Source organism: Aegilops tauschii, chromosome 1 (genome assembly GCF_002575655.3).
Source record: "Aegilops tauschii subsp. strangulata cultivar AL8/78 chromosome 1, Aet v6.0, whole genome shotgun sequence".
Lineage (NCBI taxonomy): Eukaryota > Viridiplantae > Streptophyta > Magnoliopsida > Poales > Poaceae > Aegilops > Aegilops tauschii.
In genome coordinates, this window is record NC_053035.3 from 2,702,921 (window position 1) to 2,722,288 (window position 19,368).

The window sequence follows — 19,368 nt, forward strand, 5'->3', positions numbered from 1 at the left end:
TACGATGACACTCCTCATTACACCGGGGAGAGTAGTCGCGATCCATGGGCATAGACCAACTTAGGCCAAAAGCCTAAGCTTGGGGGAGTACATATTTCTCACCGACTTTACATTCATGTTCACACACTTATTCTAGTTGTCGGTGCTCATACTTTTTCATTGTATTATCCATGCGAGTTTAATTTATTTTCCCAGCTTTCTTCTTGTGTGTTTGATAAACTTTAGAAAAAACAAAAAAATTAGTTAGTTTAATTTCAATGCTTGTAGAATCAAAATGAAAACCCAAAAAGATTTCTCATTCTTCTTTTACTTGTTGGGAGCTTTCCCATGTAAATAGTTTTATTTATTTTCTTTTCTTTGGGGGTCGAGAGTAGAAGACCATAATGAAAATGTTTAGTGGCTCTTATTTGCATGATTGTTGATTTAACTTAGCGCCCATATTACTTTGTCTCCTGTCTTGAATTGAATGCTTACAGATTCCAGCTTAGTCCAACACACGTGCACTATTATTATTATACACACCGTTCGGTCGTGCAAGTGAAAGGCAATAATGACGATATATGATGGACTGATCGAGATGACAGAAGCTGGTATGAACTCGACCTCTTTTGTTTTTGTAAATATGATGAGTTCATCATTCCTGATTCAGCCTATTATGAGTAAACATGTTTGCAATAACATTTAGAGATTATAGTTGCTTATGCCATGCTTAATTAGCTATGAGTTTATAATGATTTACCTTGCGTGCCAACATGCTATTAAAATGATTGTGATGTGGTATGATGGGATGGTATCCTCCTTTGAATGAATTGAGTGACTCGACTTGGCACATGTTCACGCATGTAGTTGGAACAAATCAACATAGCCTTCATGATATTTATGTTCATGGTGGATTATATCCGACTCATGCTTGCACTCAGTGTTGATTAATTTTAATGCATGTTCATGACGGTTGTCGCTCTCTCAGTTGGTCGCTTCCCAGTCTTTTGCTAGCCTTCACCTGTACTAAGCGGGAATACTGCTTGTGCATCCAAATTCCATAAACCCCAAAGTTATTCCATATGAGTCCACCATACCATCCTATATGCGGTATTTACCTGCCGTTCCAAGTAAATTTGTATGTGCCAAACTCCAAACCTTCAAATGAAATTCTGTTTTGTATACTCGAGCAGCTCATGTATCAACTAGGGCTGTTTATATCTTCCATGCTAGGTCGGTTATTCTCAAGAGGAGTGGACTCCGCTCCTCATTCACGAGAAAATGGCTGGTAGCCAGGATGCCCAGTCCCATGCTTTAAGCAAATCAAATCAAAATAATTGCAAACAAAACTCCCCCGGGACTCTTGTTAGTTGGAGGCACTCGTTGTTTCGAGCAAGCCATGGATTGATGCTTGTTGGTGGAGGGGGAGTATAAACTTTACCATTCTGTTTGGGAACCGCCTATAATGTACGTAGCATGGAAGATATTGCCATCTCTTGGTTGTTACGTTGATAGTGAAAGTATACCGCTCAAAATATTATTTATCTCTATTTTAAAACCGAGCTCTGGCACCTCTACAAATCCCTGCTTCCCTCCGCGAAGGGCCTATCTATTTACTTTTATGTTGAGTCATCAGCTTCTTATCAAAAAGCACCCGCTGGAGAGCACTACTGTCATTTGCATGCCTTACTATTAGTTTATATTGGGTATGACTTGACTGGATATCTTTTACCATGAATTACAATGTTTAGTCAGTCCTTGATCTTTAAAGGTGCTCTGCATTTATGTTTTGCGGTCTCAGAAAGGGCTAGCGAGATACCATCTTGTTATATCATATTATGATTGTTTTGAGAAAGTGTTGTCATCCGAGTTTTATTATTATTGCTCGCTAGTTGATTATGCCATTGATATGAGTAAACATGAGACCTAAGTGTTATTGTGAATATGGTTAGTTCATAATCTTTGCTGAAAACTTGAATGCTGGCTTGATATATTTACAACAACAAGAGCAAACAGAGTTTGTAAAAGTTTTTCTTTATCACTTTCAGTTTGTCAACTGAATTGCTTGAGGACAAGCAAAGGTTTAAGCTTGGGGGAGTTCATACGTCTCCAACGTATCTACTTTTCCAAACACTTTTGCCCTTTTTGGACTCTAACTTGCATGATTTGAATGGAACTAACCCGGACTGACGCTGTTTTCAGCAGAATTGCCATGATGTTATCTTTGTGCAGAAAACAAAAGTTCTCGGAATGACATGGAAATCCATGGAGATTATTTTTGGAAAATAAGAAAAATACTGGCGAAAGAATCAAGGCCAGGGGGCCCACACCCTGTCCAAGAGGGTGGGGGCGCGCCCTCTCCCTCTGGGCGCGCCCCCTGTCTCCTGGCCCCCCTGGAGCTCCACCGACCTTAACTCCAACGCTATATATTCCATTTCGCGGAGAGAAAAATCAGAGAGAAAGTTTCATCGCGTTTTATGATACGGAGCCGCCGCCAAGCCCTAATCTCTCTCGGGAGGGCTGATCTGGAGTCCGTTCGGGGCTCCAGAGAGGGGGATTCGTCGTCGTCGTCATCATCAACCATCCTCCATCACCAATTTCATGATGCTCACCGCCGTGCGTGAGTAATTCCATCATAGGCTTGCTGGACGGTGATGGGTTTGATGAGATTTATCATGTAATTGAGCTAGTTTTGTTTGGGTTTGATCCCTAGTATCCACTATGTTTTGAGATTGATGTTGCTATGACTTTGCTATGCTTAATGCTTGTCACTAGGGCCCGAGTGCCATGATTTCAGATCTGAACCTATTATGTTTTCATGAATATATGTGAGTTCTTGATCCTATCTTGCAAGTCTATAGTCACCTATTATATGTTATGATCCGACAACCCCGAAGTGACAATAATCGGGATACTTCTCGGTGATGACCGTAGTTTGAGGAGTTCATGTATTCACTAAGTGCTAATGCTTTGGTCCGGTACTCTATTAAAAGGAGGCCTTAATATCCCTTAGTTTCCACTAGGAGCCGGCTGCCACAGGAGGGTAGGACAAAATATGTCATGCAAGTTCTTTTCCATAAGCACGTATGGCTATATTCGGAATACATGCCTATATTACATTGATGAACTGGAGCTAGTTCTGTGTCACCCTAGGTTATAACTATTGCATGAGGAATCACATCCGACATAATTATCCATCACTGATCCAATGCCTACGAGCTTTTCACATATTGTTCTTCGCTTATTTACTTTTCCGTTGCTACTGTTACAATCACTACAAAACCCAAAAACATTACTTTTGTTACCGTTGCCATTATTTCCATATTACTTTGCTACTAAATACTTTGCTGCAGATACTAAGTTATCCAGGTGTGGTTGAATTAACTCAACTGCTAATACTTGAGAATATTCTTTGGCTCCCCTTGTGTCGAATCAATAAACTTGGGTTGAATACTCTACCCTCGAAAGCTGTTGCGATCCCCTACACTTGTGGGTTATCAGGGTTAGCGAGGCAGTAAGCAGACGCGGCACCACGGCTGAGGTTCAGACGTATCTTGCAGTCGAGGCTGCAGCTGTGCAGGTCGATGAGGTTGCATCCTTGCTGAAACCAACCAAACAAACTACTCATTCACTCAATCACTCACTCATCGGAGAAGCAACGGAGCAACAGAAGGGAGCGGGGGAGGGTCATCGAAGAAGCAGTGGAGCGGGAGAAGGGAGCGGGGAACGGTAGTTACCAGCGGGTGAAGGCGCTTCCGTCGCGCGCACGCTTGAGGATGGTGGCCTCGATCCGCTTGGGGAGCGGGGGCGTTGCCGGCGGTCGCCATGGACGTGGGAGGATCTGGCTGGATCTTTGTTGCCGCGGGGGAAGAGTGGAGGGGAGGGGATTGGATCTTGATTCCTTGCTACTGTGGGCAATGGCGATTTGGAGGCAAGAAATAGGAGCGGCAGTGCGCCGGGCAGGGCGGGCGAGGCGCGAAGGAGGAGGGAGGAGGGGCAGGCGAGGCGGGGCGGGGGGTACGGGGAGCAGCGGCGCCGGAGGTAGGTGGGGGTCGAGCTCCGCTGGAGGGAGGTGGCCGACGCGCGCACGAATGGATATGGAGGCCGGGGGCGGGAGGGCGAGGGAGATGGATTGGATATGGGAGGGAGAAGGGGGCAGCGGCGGCTGGAGGGCATATGAGTTAGGGTTTTTGCGGGTGGGATGAGGGGTGAGAGGGTGAGGGGGTGTGGGCCGTTGAATCTGGAGTATCCGACGGTCTCTGATGCTTGATCTGCGTGACATGTCCATAGACCAATCAGAAGGAAGCATAGGCTTTGATGATGCTATGACGATGTAAATAGGTCTTAATTAATTAACAATAAAACCAAAGAACTTCGAGTCAGTCAGATGATTTTTTCTAGAAATCATCCGCCTAGCTAGCCTCGCGATCTGCGCATTTGTGGTCGTTTGATCACATCAATATGTCACGACAACATCGAGCGTGAAAAAACTCCAACGCAGCACCGATGACATCCCCATGAAGCTCCATTGCTGCTCGCAACGGCGCGCCAAGAGCTCCAACGCAGCACCACGGTGCCCGGCGAAGCTCCATTGCAGCATCGGGGAGCTCCAACGCAGCACCACGACGCCCAGCGGTAAGTCCCCTTCTCTTTTAATGACAATGTTTAAGTACGGTTCCCTCAGATAACTAGAGGTAGTTTCATACTAGGTGGAATTTTCGTCGATTCACTACGAAGCGGGTCAAATTTTAACTATAGCTGCCTCATAGTTTGTTCAAATGATCTCATATCGTGCACAGGGGTGCATAGTGGAATAGCAAACAATGTTTCCTAAGGAAGTTTTTCATTTTCTTTGGACGAAAAAGTCATTTTCCATTTTTTGAGTGCCCAAAATGAGGTTTTTTGTAAAGAACCCACCAAATAATTGTTGCAAAATTGGACCAAATCAATTAGGCCATATTAATGCACAATTGACGAAATGGTTGGGTGTAAAAAACTTTTATCCACCTCTTGTGAAAAAGACAAATTTCTGCCGATTCAGTAGGAAACGGGTCAAATTTGAACTGCAGCTATCTCATAGTTTGCTCTTTATTTTTTTCCAAAAATAATTTCTAGGTACATAAGTATCTATTTAATAAGAGAAATACCAAAAAAAATCCAAGATTCAACCACTAGCTAGGAACGGTCATTCCCGCCGTTTTGACCGCATTTTCAAACGGGCATGAAAAATTCAAAAAATTCAAAAAATTGGAAAACCTTATCATTGTGTCATTATATGTGGCCAAGTTACCAGGAAAAATAATAAACTTGTAATACGTTATTTAAAAAAAAGTTCTCAGAAACGAGCTATCATGTGTGGAGATCAATGGCTTTCAAGCCAAATGATTAATCTTATGGCCACATTCATTGCATAGTTTGTTCAAATGATCTCATATTGTGCACAAGGGTGCATATTGGAATGGCAAACAATGTTGCCTAAGGAAGTTTTCATTTTCTTTGGACAAAAAAATCATTTTCCATTTTTTGAGTGCCCAAATGAGGTTTTTCTTTGAAGAACCCACCAAATAATTGTTGCAAAATTGGACCAAATCAATTTTATAAAATATTAGGCCATATTTAATGCATAATTGACCAAATGGCTCGGTGTCAAAAAGTTTTATCCACCTCTCGTGAAAAAGATAAATTTCTGCCGATTTAGTAGGAAACGGGTCAAATTTGAACTGCAGCTGCCTCATAGTTTGCTCTTTATTTTTTCCAAAAATAATTTCTAGGTACATAAGTATCTATTTAATCAGAGAAACACCCAAAAAAATTCCAAGATTCAACCACTAGCTAGGAACGGTCATTCCCGCCGTTTTGACCGCATTTTCAAACAGGCATGAAAAATTCAAAAAATTCAAAAAGTTGGAAAACCTTCTCATTGTGTCATTATATGTGGCCAAGGTACCAGGAAAAATAATAAACTTGTAATACGATAATTATTTTAAAAAATGTTCTCAGAAACGAGCTCTCATGTGTGGAGATCAATGGCTTTCAAGGCAAATGATTAATCTTATGGCCATATTCATCAAATAGTTTGTTCAAATGGTCTCATATTGTGCACAAGGTTGAATATTGGAATGGAAAACAATGTTTCCTAAGGAAGTTTTCATTTTGTTTGGACAAAAAAATTATTTTCCATTTTTTGAGTGCCCAAAATGAGGTTTTTTTGTGAAGAACCCACCAAATAATTGTGTCAAAATTGGACCAAATCAATTTTATAAAATATTAGGCCATATTTAATGCACAATTGACCAAATGGATGGGTGTGAAGAGCTTTGATCCACCTCTCATAAAAAAGACAAATTTCCGCCGATTCAGAAGGAAGCGGGTCAAATTTGAACTGCAGCTGCCTCGTAGTTTGCTCTTTATTTTTTACAAAAATCATTTCTAGGCACATAATTATCTATTTAATCATAGAAACACAAAAAAAATCCAAGATTCAACCACTAGCTAGGAATGGTCATGCCCGCCGTTTTGACCGCATTTTGAAACGGGCATAAAAAATTCAAAAAATCAAAAAATTGGAAAACCTTCGCATTGTGTCAATATATGTGACCAAATTACTAGGAAAAATAATAAACTTGCAATACGGCAATTCTTTTAAAAAAGTGTTTTCAAAAATGAGCTATCACGTGTGAAGATTCATTGCTTTCATGCCAAATGATCAATCTTATGGCCAGATTCATGCCATAGTGTGTTCAAAGGATCTCATATTGTGCACAAGGGTGCATCTTGGAATGACAAACAATGTTGCCTAAGTAAGTTATCATTTTCTTTGCACGAATAAATCATTTTCCATTTTTTGAGTGCCCAAAATGAGCTTTTTTTGTGAAGGACCTACCAAATATTTGTTGTAAAATTGTACCAAATCAATTTTATAAAATACTAGGACATACTTAATACACAATTGACAAAATGGTTGGGTGTGAAAATCTTTGATCCAGCTCTCGTGAGAAAGACAACTTTCCGCCGATTCAGTAGGAAGTGGGTCAAATTTGAACTGCAGCTGGCTCATAGTTTGCTCTTTATTTTTACAAAAATCATTTCTAGGTAAATAAGTATCTATTTAATCAGAAATACATGGTTTGATGGCGATACATCGAGGTTTGGACAGTGGCCGTGGGCCCCAATTCCAGAGCGCGTAAAATCGCATGCCCGCCGAGTGGTCACTGCATGACCGTGGCGTTTCCATGTGTTCTGGGCAGCCTAGGCATGTCTAGTGGGTTGGGCACTTCCCAGGTAGGTGCTAGGAAGAAAATTACAACATAAGATTCTCACGAGGAGGCCGAATTATGCTCAAACATGAATTAGCAGCCACGTGTTTGATTAGCGGTATGGGAAATGCACATGGCTAATGGGCGTGACTTTTGGCTGAGGTTGATCAGTTACTAAGAAGACTGTCTTCACAAATTTTCAGCTCAAAAGGAGGAGCCTAGGTGGTACTTGCTTTGCAAAGTACCACATTGGACATAAATATGAATGTTGAAGCTGGGCTCAAAATAATGAATGGATTGAGCTGAAATTTGGTGGAGGATAGTTATTTGGGCATAGGAAAGCATTGTAGAAAATGGATACCATTTGGACATGCCAAAGTGGTACTTCCTTCACAATGCTCTTCTCTGGACAGAAACTTCAGAAAATTAGTGAGATAAATTGGCTAAATGAAATGAGCTCAAATTTGGTGTAGGTAAGTTACATAGGAACATAGAATATGTGGAAAAAATTCGACTCATCAGGATATGCATAGCTAGTACTTCTTTCACAAAGGTTCTAAGTGGAGAAAAACTTTGGAAATTTGCCGAGGAAGATTTACTGGGCAAATGGAGCTGAATTTTGTCATGAGGCAATGATTTGGATAGGAAAGAGTGCCCAAAATTTTTGAGGCAATCAAGAATATATAAATAGCACTTCCTTCACAATGCTCTTCTTTGGACAGAAACTTTGGAAAATTAGTGAGAGAAATTGGCTAAATCAAATGAGCTCAAATTTTATGTAGGTAAGTTACATAGGCATATAGAATATGTGGCAAAAATTCAAATCATTAGGATATGCATAGATAGTACTTCTTTCACAAAGGTTCTAGGTGCACAAAAACTTTGGAAATTTGCCGAGGAAGATTTACTAGGCAAATGGAGCTGAATTTTGTTATGAGGCAATGAATTAGATAGGAAAGAGTGCCCAAAAGTTTTGTGGGCAATCAACAATATATAAATAGCACTTCCTTCACAAAGTGTTGTTCTGACCAGAATAGGAAAATGAATACTGTTGAATTATTTTTGAACTAGGCAAGGAAGGTTTTTTACATATTTGATGAAGATAGGACCCAAAGAATTTATGAGATTTTTTTGGGAATTTTGGGAATGACAGAAATATAGGTTGCTCCACAACCTATGGCAAAAATTGACACATGGACATGACACATAGGCAAAACTGGTGAGGTGGCGCCTAGTCATAGCAATCCACCATAATTTACAAGGTTATGACCATCTATATTGGTCGTGATCAGCTAGAAATAAGTCAGCGGACCAGTGTTGTCTGCTTTATGACCATTTCGTGTAAGGAAATTACGACCTTTCTCACCAAAGTGGTCGTTATAGTTCAGGGTTTGGAGCCCGCCGAACAGCTTTTGACCAATTGGTGTCAAATGGTCGTAGATTTATGAACAATTCTTCCAGGGTCACTGACAGAAGGTCACAAGTTGACATATTTCTTATAGTGCTTAGCCTCGAAGGCTGGCCGTATAGGTGTGAACAGTGTTTACTAGCCTGAGAACTTTATTGAAGAGGCGCTTACATGCGGCTGGCCAAGCAGTTACTGCTCACCCACATCGTGGCATGAAGTAATCTTTTTACTGCTGTGCATAATCGCATATTTTAGGGGGGTGGGTGATTTCACCGGATCAGCAGGGGGGCTCTTGGCATTTCGCCAACTTATAAGAGCAAAAAGTGCAACAAAAAGAACCACACTCTTATTTCCCCCGCCAGAAGTCTCTTGAGCCCTAGCACTCAGATCCAATCTTGCCATCCTCCTTTCGCAGCACGTCCCACCTTCCATTCTTAGAAATGCCCGACACCATCAAGGGCACTGGGTTGGTTCCCTCGTGATGGAGGGCACCATCATGGAGCTGGGCAACGTGGGGTACATCCCCACGGAGGTCTCCACTGGTGTTCCTAACGCATGTGTCGTGGCTATTAAGGATAACAAGATGGGGGCTATTCCTACATGAATAGATATCGTCTACATCATGTCACCGTTCTTATTGCATTACTCCATTTCTCCATGAACTTAATACACTAGATGCATGCTGGATAGCGGTCGATGTGTGGAGTAATAGTACTAGATGCAGGCAGGAGTCGGTCTACTAATCTTGGACGTGATGCCTATATACTGATCATTGCGTTGGATATCGTCATAACTATTCGATTTTCTATCAATTGCCCAACAGTAATTTGTTTACCCACCGTGTGCTATTTATTGAGACAAGCCACTAGTGAAATCTACCCCCGGGATTATTCTTTATCATATTTGCTTTCCTATCAATTATTTGCCTTTGAGATATATTTTTATTTGCTTTTACTTTCAGATCTATTGTTTCAAAAACCCAAAACCACCTTGCTGCACTTTTTATTTGCATCTGATATTTCGCGTTTTATCGATATCTATTTATCCAATCTATCACAATTTTTATCCCGTCAACTTGACAATTTCTTGCACTGTTACCCGAAAAGGGATTGACAACCTCTTATAAGCGTCGGGTTCCAAGTTTTTGTTCTTTGTGTCCAGGTACCGTTTACATAGTGTTGCTTGGTTCTCCTACTGGATTGATACCTTGGTTTCATACTGATACGTCTCCAACGTATCTATAATTTATGAAGTATTCATGCTATTATATTATCTATTTTGGATGTTTATGGGCTTTATTAAGCACTTTTATATTATTTTTGGGACTAACCTATTAACCGGAGGCCCAGCCCAAATTGTTGTTTTCTTGCCTATTTCAGTGTTTCGAAGAAAAGGAATATCAAACGGAGTCCAAACGGAATGAAACCTTCGAGAGAGTTATTTTTGGAACGGAAGCAATCTAGGAGACTTGGAGTAGACGTCAGGGAAGCTTCGAGTAAGCCACGAGGCAGGGAGGCGCGCCCAACCCCCCTGGGCGCGCCCCCCACCCTCGTGGGCCCCTGGTGGCTCCTCTGACCGACTTCTTTCGCCTATATATGTCCATATACCCTAAAAACATCAAGGAGCACCATAGATCGAGAGTTCCACCGCCGCAAGCCTCTGTAGCCACCAAAAAGCAATTGGGACTCTTTTCTGGCACCCTGCCGGAGGGGGATCCCTCACCGGTGGCCATCTTCACCATCCCGGCGCTCTCCATGACGAGGAGGGAGTAGTTCACCCTCAGGGCTGAGGGTATGTACCAGTAGCTATGTGTTTGATCTCTCTCTCTCTCTCGTGTTCTTGATTCGGCACGATCTTGATGTCTCGCGAGCTTTGCTATTATAGTTGGATCTTATGATGTTTCTCCCCCTCAACTCTCTAATGAATTAAGTTTTCCCTTTGAAGTTATCTTATCGGATTGAGTCTTTAAGGATTTGAGAACACTTGATGTATGTCTTGCCGTGCTTATCTGTGGTGACAATGGGATATTCACGTGATCTACTTGATGTATGTTCTGGTGATCAACTTGCAGGTTCAATGAACTTATGCATAGGGGTTGGCACACGTTTTCGTCTTGACTCTTCGGTAGAAACTTTGGGGCACTCTGTGAATTACTTTGTGTTGGTTGAATAGATGAATCTGAGATTCTGTGATGCATATCGCATAATCATGCCCACGAAACTTGAGGTGACATTGGAGTATCTAGGTGACATTAGGGTTTTGGTTGATTTGTGTCTTAAGGTGTTATTCTAGTACGAACTCTATGATAGATCAAACGGAAAGAATAGCTTAATGTTATTTTACTATGGACTCTTGAATAGATCGATTAGAAAGAATAACTTTGAGGTGGTTTCGTACCCTACAATAATCGCTTCGTTTGTTCTCCGCTATTAGTGACTTTGGAGTGACTCTCTGTTGCATGTTGAGGGATAGTTATATGATCTAACTATGTTATTATTGTTGAGAGAACTTGCACTAGTGAAAGTATGAACCTTAGGCCTTGTTTCCTAGCATTGCAATACCGTTTACGCTCACTTTTATCATTAGTTACCTTGCTGTTTTTATATTTTCAGATTACAAAACCCTATATCTACCAACCATATTGCACTTGTATCACCATCTCTTCGCCGAACTAGTGCACCTATACAATTTACCATTGTATTGGGTGTGCTGGGGACACAAGAGACTCTTTGTTATTTGGTTGCAGGGTTGTTTGAGAGAGACCATCTTCATCCTACGCCTCCCACGGATTGATAAACCTTAGGTCATCCACTTGAGGGAAATTTCCTACTGTCTTATGAACCTCTGCACTTGGAGGCCCAACAACGTCTACAACAAGAAGGTTGTGTAGTAGACATCAAGCTCTTTTCCGGCGTTGTTGCCGGGGAGGTGAGTGCTTGAAGGTATATCTTTACATGTTGCAATCGAATATTTTAGTTTCTTGTTTTATCACTAGTTTAGTTTATAAAAGAAAACTAAAAATGGAATTAAGGGTGCCTCATATGCTTCATCTTTTTAATGTCTTTCGTGAAAATGATGGCAAGGAAAATTGTGCTCAAGTAATAGAAGAAGAATTACATAGAATGCTTGGCATAAAATATGTGAATGATGAGCATGATTGCAATGTTGCTAGTATGAATTCTTTGAATACCTATGATGCTAATGATATGCTATGTCTGATGAAGATGATATTTTTTGTCCCCCAAGTTTTGATGAGCAAATTTATTATGATAAAAGCATGCCTCCTATTTATGATGATTATTGTGATGACACGTATGCCATAAAGAATAAACATAACCATGAAACTTGTCATCATGGTTCTAATTTTCAATTAGATTATGCTTCACATGATAGTTATTTTGTTGAGTTTTCTCCCACTACTATTCATGAGAGGAAATTTGCTTATGTGGAGAGTAATAAAAATTCTATGCTTGTGCCTCATGAAAAGAATGCTTTATGTGATATTTATATTGTCGAATTCATTCATGATGCTACTGAAAATTATTATGAGGGAGGAATATATGCTTGTAGGAATTGCAATAATGTCAAGTTTCCTCTCTATGTGCTTGAAGTTTTGAAGTTATGCTTGTTTAGCCTTCCTATGCTAATTGATTATTGTTCCCATAAGTTGTTTGCTCACAAAATCCCTATGAATAGGAAGTGGGTCAGACATAAATCTGCTAGTCATATTCTTCATGATGCTCTCTTTATGTTTCAATTCTTATCTTTTATGTGAGCATCATTGAAATCATCGTGCCTAGCTAGGGGCGTTAAACAATAGCGCTTGTTGGGAGGCAACCCAATTTTATTTTTGTCCTTTGCTTTTGCTCCTGTTTAGTAATAAATAATTCATCTAGCCTCTATTTATATGTGGTTTGATGTTTTAATTAGTGTTTGTGCCAAGTAGGACCTTTGGGAAGACTTGGGTGAAGTCTATGCGATCTTGCTGTAAAAAACAGAAACTTTTGTGCTCATGAGATTAGCTGCCATTTTTTACTGGAGAGTGCTTTCAGGTTGATTCTTTCTGCAGATGATTAATAGACAAATTCCTCACGTCCACCAATTTATTTCAGAATTGTTGGAGTTACAGAAGTATTCTAATGATACAGATAACTACAGACTGTTCTGTTTTTGACAGATTATGTTTTCATTATGTTGTTTGCTTATTTTAATTAATCTATGAGTAGTATCGGAGGGTATGAACCATAGAGAAGTTTGTATACAGTAGATATTACACCGATATGAATTCAGAATGAGTTCACAACAGTACATAAGTGGTGGTTTATTTTCTTATACTAACGGAGCTTACGAGTTTTCTGTTAAGTTTTGTGTTGTGAAGTTTTCAAGTTTTGGGTAAAGATTTGATGGACTATGGAATAAGGAGTGGCAAGAGCCTAAGATTGGGGATTCCCAAGGCACCCCAAGGTAATATTCAAGGACAACCAAGAGCCTAAGCTTGGGGATGCCCCGGATGGCATCCCCTCTTTCGTCTTCGTTCATCGGTAACTTTACTTGGAGCTATACTTTTATTCACCACATGATATGTGTTTTGCTTGGAGCGTCATTTTCTTCTGTTAGTGTTTGCTTGCTTTTATTTAGAATAATGTTTTGCATCTATATTTTCAATAAAAATGTCAAGGATACCCTTTACCATGCTTATTTTGCAAGTATACATGTTGCTGTTTCAAAACAGAAAGTTTACCGCTGTTGCAAAAATTCCCTAGGAAAGTCAGAATATGATAAATTGTTGAAACTTTTTGAATAGTGAGCTCTGATAAATCTTCTACAGTGTAGTATTTTTCTCATAATTTTTGGAGTTAGGGAAGTATGATGAATCTTGCATTCTTTACAGACTGTACTATTTTGGCAGATTGCTGTTTTGTTTGCATTGTTTGCATATGTTTGCTTGTTTAATGATTCTATTTGAGGATAGGAGTATTAAATATGCAGAGACATTTAGTATGAAATGTTGAATAATAATTTTTGTGATTTGTTACAGTAGAAAATGATAAGGTTTTTGTATTGGTTTATACTAACTTATCTCACGAGTTCTTGTTGAGTTTGGTGTGGATGAAGCTTTCGAGATGTAGGCAACCGAGATATGAAAGGAATTAAGGAGACACAAAAACTCAAGCTTGGGGATGCCCAAGGCACCCCAAGATAATATTTCAAGAGGTCTCAAGCATCCAAGCTTGGGGATGCCCCGGTAGGCATCCCACCTTTCTTCTTCAACAATTTTCGGTTACTATAGGTTGAACCTAAGTTTTTGCTTCTTCACATGAGTTGTGCTATGCTTGAAATGTCATTTTATTTTATTTTTCTTGCTGTTTGAATAAAATACCAAGATCTGAAATTCTTAAATGAGAGAGAGTCTTCACATAGCTACATAATTATTTAACTACTCATTGATCTTCACTTATATCTTTTTGGAGTAGTTTGTCATTTACTCGTGTGCTTCACTTCTATCCTATGTGTAAATGGTTGAATGAGTTGAATGTCATAAATCTGAAGTTATATATGTTTCATATGCTTACCCCATTGGGAGTAATGACTTCACATCTAAGAAGTATAGGTGGTAAATTTATTGAAGGTTAACAAACATTGTATTGGTCACTTGCACAATTCATGACAGAATATTGAAGGAAGAGAGATTTTACATATAAATATACTATCTTAGACATCTTCTATGATTGTGAGCCCCATTAATTATTTTCAAACCTGAGCAGATTAGTTGAAACTGGACAAGGAAGACAACATAATGAGTTATGCTTGGGTATATTTATATAGAAGTTATATTGTTATAGATCCTCCAACATGTGGTGCTTGCTATTTAGAATCCTTTGCTAGCCAAAATATCTGTACTAAGCGGGAAAACTGCTTGTGCATCCAAATCCCTTGAACCAGGTTTCTTGCATGAGTGTCCACCATACCTACCTATATGCAGTATTTACCTGCCGTTCCAAGTAAATTTGCATGTGCCAAACTCTAAACCTTCAAATAATAATCTGTTTTGTATGCCCAAATCGCTCATGTAGCGACTAGGAGCTGTCAGTATCTTCCATGCTAAGTGGGTTATTCTCACGATGAGTGGACTCCGCTCGTCATTCATGAGAAAAATGGCTGGTAATTGGGATGCCCGGTCCTATGATCCAAAGATCAAAAATCAAATCAAAATAATTGCAAACAAAACTCCCCCAGGATTGTTGTTAGTTGGAGGCACCCGTTGTTTCGGGCAAGCCATGGATTGATGATTGTTGGTGGAGGGGGGAGTAAAAACTTTACCATTCTGTTTGGGAACCGCCTATAATGTATCTAGTATGGAAGAAACTGGGAAATCTTGGTTGTTATGTTGACAATGAAAGCATACCTCTCAAAATTATTTTCATCTCTCTTTTAAAGCTTCAAGCTCTGGCACCGCTGCAAATCCCTGCTTCCCTCTGCGAAGGGCCTATCTTTTACTTTTATGCAAGAGTCAGTAGTATTCCTTCTCATTCCAACCTACTCTTTAGTTGGCAAGCATCATGTGATGGGGAAAGATCTAAGCATATATGGCCATTCAAATATACTTGATCATGAATTATTACTGTTGACAATTATCTATATGATAAATAAGTTGGGAGGCGAAACATTAAGCCCCTATCTTTCTCTGTGTTTGATGGATGCTATTTGTTCTAAAAATATGCTTTGAGTGGTAGCAATCATGGAAGACTATATGATAGTTGAGTATGTGGGATTTGCTAAATCAAAGCTCTGACATAGATCCTTCCTGAAAATAAGATGAATTGCAATTGTTTGATGACTGAGAATGAAGTTTGCTAGTTTTCAAGAAAGTTTATGGTTTATGCTTTAACATTTGAATAGCTTGATCATGAAAAGTTTTATGAGATGAGCTACTATTATGACATATATTGATGCTAGAAAAGGTGACTGAAATTATCATTGATCAAACGTGTGCACCTGCTAGCATTCACACTTCATAAATTCTTTCTTTTATCATTTACCTACTCGAGGACGAGCAGGAATTAAGCTTGGGGATGCTGATACGTCTCCAACGTATCTATAATTTATGAAGTATTCATGCTATTATATTATCTGTTTTGGATGTTTATGGGCTTTACTAAGCACTTCTATATTATTTTTGGGACTAACCTATTAACCGGAGGCCCAGCCCAAATTGTTGTTTTCTTGCCTATTTCAGTGTTTCGAAGAAAAGGAATATCAAACGGAATCCAAACGGAATGAAACCTTCGGGAGAGTTATTTTGGGAACGGAAGCAATCCATAAGACTTGGAGTAGACGTCAGGGAAGCTTCGAGGAAGCCACGAGGCAGGGAGGAGCGCCCAACCCACCTGGGCGCGCCCCCACCCTTATGGGCCCCTCGTGGCTCTCCTGACCGACTTCTTTCGCCTATATATGTCCATATACCCTAAAAACATAGAGGAGTACCATAGATCGGGAGTTCCGCCGCCGCAAGCCTCTGTAGCCTCCAAAAACCAATCGGGACCCTTTTCTGGCACCCTGCCGGAGGGGGGATCCCTCACCGGGGGCCATCTTCATCATCCCGGCACTCTCCATGATGAGGAGGGAGTAGTTCACCATCGGGGCTGAGGGTATGCACCAGTAGCTATGTGTTTGATCTCTCTCTCTCTCTCGTGTTCTTGATTCGACACGATCTCGATATATCGCGAGCTTTGCTATTATAGTTGGATCTTATGATGTTTCTCCCCCTCTACTCTCTTGTAATGAATTGAGTTTTCCCTTTGAAGTTATCTTATCGGATTGAGTCTTTAAGGATTTGAGAACACTTGATGTATGTCATGCCGTGCTTATCTGTGGTGACAATGGGATATTCACGTGATCTACTTGATGTATGTTCTGGTGATCAACTTGCGGGTTCAATGAACTTATGCATAGGGGTTGGCACACGTTTTTGTCTTGACTCTTCGGTAGAAACTTTGGGGCACTCTTTGAATTACTTTGTGTTGGTTGAATAGATGAACCTGAGATTGTGTGATGCATATCGTATAATCATGCCCACGGATACTTGAGGTGACATTGGAGTATCTAGGTGACATTAGGGTTTTGGTTGATTTGTGTCTTAAGGTGTTATTCTAGTACGAACACTATGATAGATCGAACAGAAAGAATAACTTCATGTTATTTTACTACAGACTCTTGAATAGATCGATCAGAAAGAATAACTTTGAGGTGGTTTCGTACCCTACAATAATCCCTTCGTTTGTTCTCCGTTATTAGTGACTTTGGAGTGACTATTTGTTGCATGTTGAGTGATTGTTATATGATCTAATTATGCTATTATTGTTGAGAGAACTTGAACTAGTGAAAGTATGAACCTTAGTCCTTGTTTCCTAGCATTGCAATACCGTTTACGCTCACTTTTATCATTAGTTAACTTGCAGTTTTTATATTTTCAGATTACAAAAACCTATATCTACCATCCATATTGCACTTGTATCACCATCTTTTCGCCGAACTAAGTGCACCTATACAATTTACCATTGTATTGGGTGTGTTGGGGACACAAGAGACTCTTTGTTATTTGGTTGCAGGGTTGTTTGAGAGAGACCATCTTCATCCTACACCTCCCACGGATTGATAAACCTTAGGTCATCCACTTGAGGGAAATTTGCTACTGTCCTACAAACCTCTGCACTTGGAGGCCCAACAACGTCTACAAGAAGAAGGTTGCGTAGTAGACATCACATACTGAGGGAAATACCTACCATAGCTGTGCTGCATCATCCCTACCTCTTTGGGGAAATACCGACGTAGTTCAAGTGACATCATGCTGCCGCACAGGCCTCACCGCCCCACCCTACTTCCATCGCTCGGCTGGCCATCCCTGAACTCACCCATACCTACTATTATTATCCGGCGACGGCAGCCTCACACTACAACTGAACCAGTAAACCCTCGTACTCCCGTCCACGTGGGAAAAATTGTCGAGTCTTCCTCGGCTCTGGGTCATTCCCTTCCTAGGCCTCGCCATCGTCCACCGCCTTGGTGCTCTCGGCGCGGCAGGGTCAACGTGGTCAAGGAACGACTTCCATCGGAAGAGGACTGTATGTGGAGACACTAACAGCTGGGTCCACGGCCGCAGCAAGGAAGTGCCTCCTTATTACGCGCAAAATAATGATTCCTCCAACTGACAGCAGGGACCCACTAGAAGGGCCACCATATTTTGTGAAGAAAACATTTTCCCCCTGACAGCTGGGACCCATCAGCTACATCTTCGCACGCAAGGAAGTGTGTCCATATTACGGGCAAAAAAATTATTCATTTACGCGGAAAAAATGATTCCTCCCCCTGACAGCTGGGACCCAGCAGATATATCTTCGCACCAAGGAAGTGTGTCCTTATCCTCCCTAACAGCTGGGACCCACCTGGTCGAAGCGTACATACTGTTGCCTCTCTTGTCACGAACGTGTACGTAAATAACGGTCGATCGGTCGCTCTGCAATGATGAACCGTGGCCGAGTAAATAGCGGCACATGTCATAGTAGAGTCTCCCACGTAGCAGTTCAGTTGTCCCGTATAAACCATGTACACGTACATACAACCACATGCCAAAAAATATGGCCACGTACGTACATACGAGCGGGGTCTCGAAACACGTACTCGCGCATACGGACGGCCAGGTCTCGTGTACATGGAGAGGCAATGGACGGCAGCAACGTCGTCATGTTCATCGGCAGCTAACCGGCTAGGTCGGAATGGAGGAAACAACGTCGTGTTCACCGGGAGTCTCTTGACTGGGTCGGAACACGTCATGTTCATCGGGAGCGAAGCCACTGGGTCGGAATGCGTCGTGTTCTACGGGAGCGAAGCAACTGGGCGAAAAGTATCCTGTTCATCGGGAGCCAACCAGCTTGGTTGGAACAGCCAGAACATGGTCTGGCGTACCGCAGAACAGAGGAAAACGATCTTCTGTTTGACCGCGTACGGTCAAAACAGGGTCCTGTTCATCGGGAAGGGTCTGGCATACCTTAGAACAGAGGAGACGGCCTTCTGTTTGAGTGCCTACGGTCGAAACAGGGTCCTGTTGATCTGGAGGGTTTTGGCGTACCGCAAAACGGAGGAAACAGACTTGTGTTGGAGCGCCTACGGTTGAAACGGGGTCCTGTTCATCGGGAGTGATGTGGCGTACCACAAAACGAGACTCCACGGGCTACTGTTCATCCACCGTCTACTGACTCGCTCCAGCCTCCACGGGCAACTATTCATCCACCGTCGACTTCCTCCAGCCTCCACTTGCTACTGTTCAACCACCGTTGACTTCCTCCTACCTCCACAAGATACTGTTCATCCACGGGCTACTGTTCATCTTGCCTCCATCGGCTACTGTTCAACCAGCCCTCCACGGGGTCCTGTTCATCCGCCCCCAACCGGCTCGGGTGTGGCGGCCTCCTCGATTAGGGTTCTGGTCATCCAGCGACAACGACCTACTACTACCACGGGGTCCTGTTCATCCAACCCCCACTGAAAACTGTTCATCCAACCCCCAACAATGGTCACTGTTCATCAAGAGGCAGCAGGTTCGATCGGCTTCAGTTAGCAGCAGTAGCGAAGGAATCACTCGGTTTCAATTAACAGCAAAGGGATCGACAGCTCCATCCAGTAACGTAGCTAGTGCACTCGCTCGTGTTCAATAAGCGAACGCCTCGC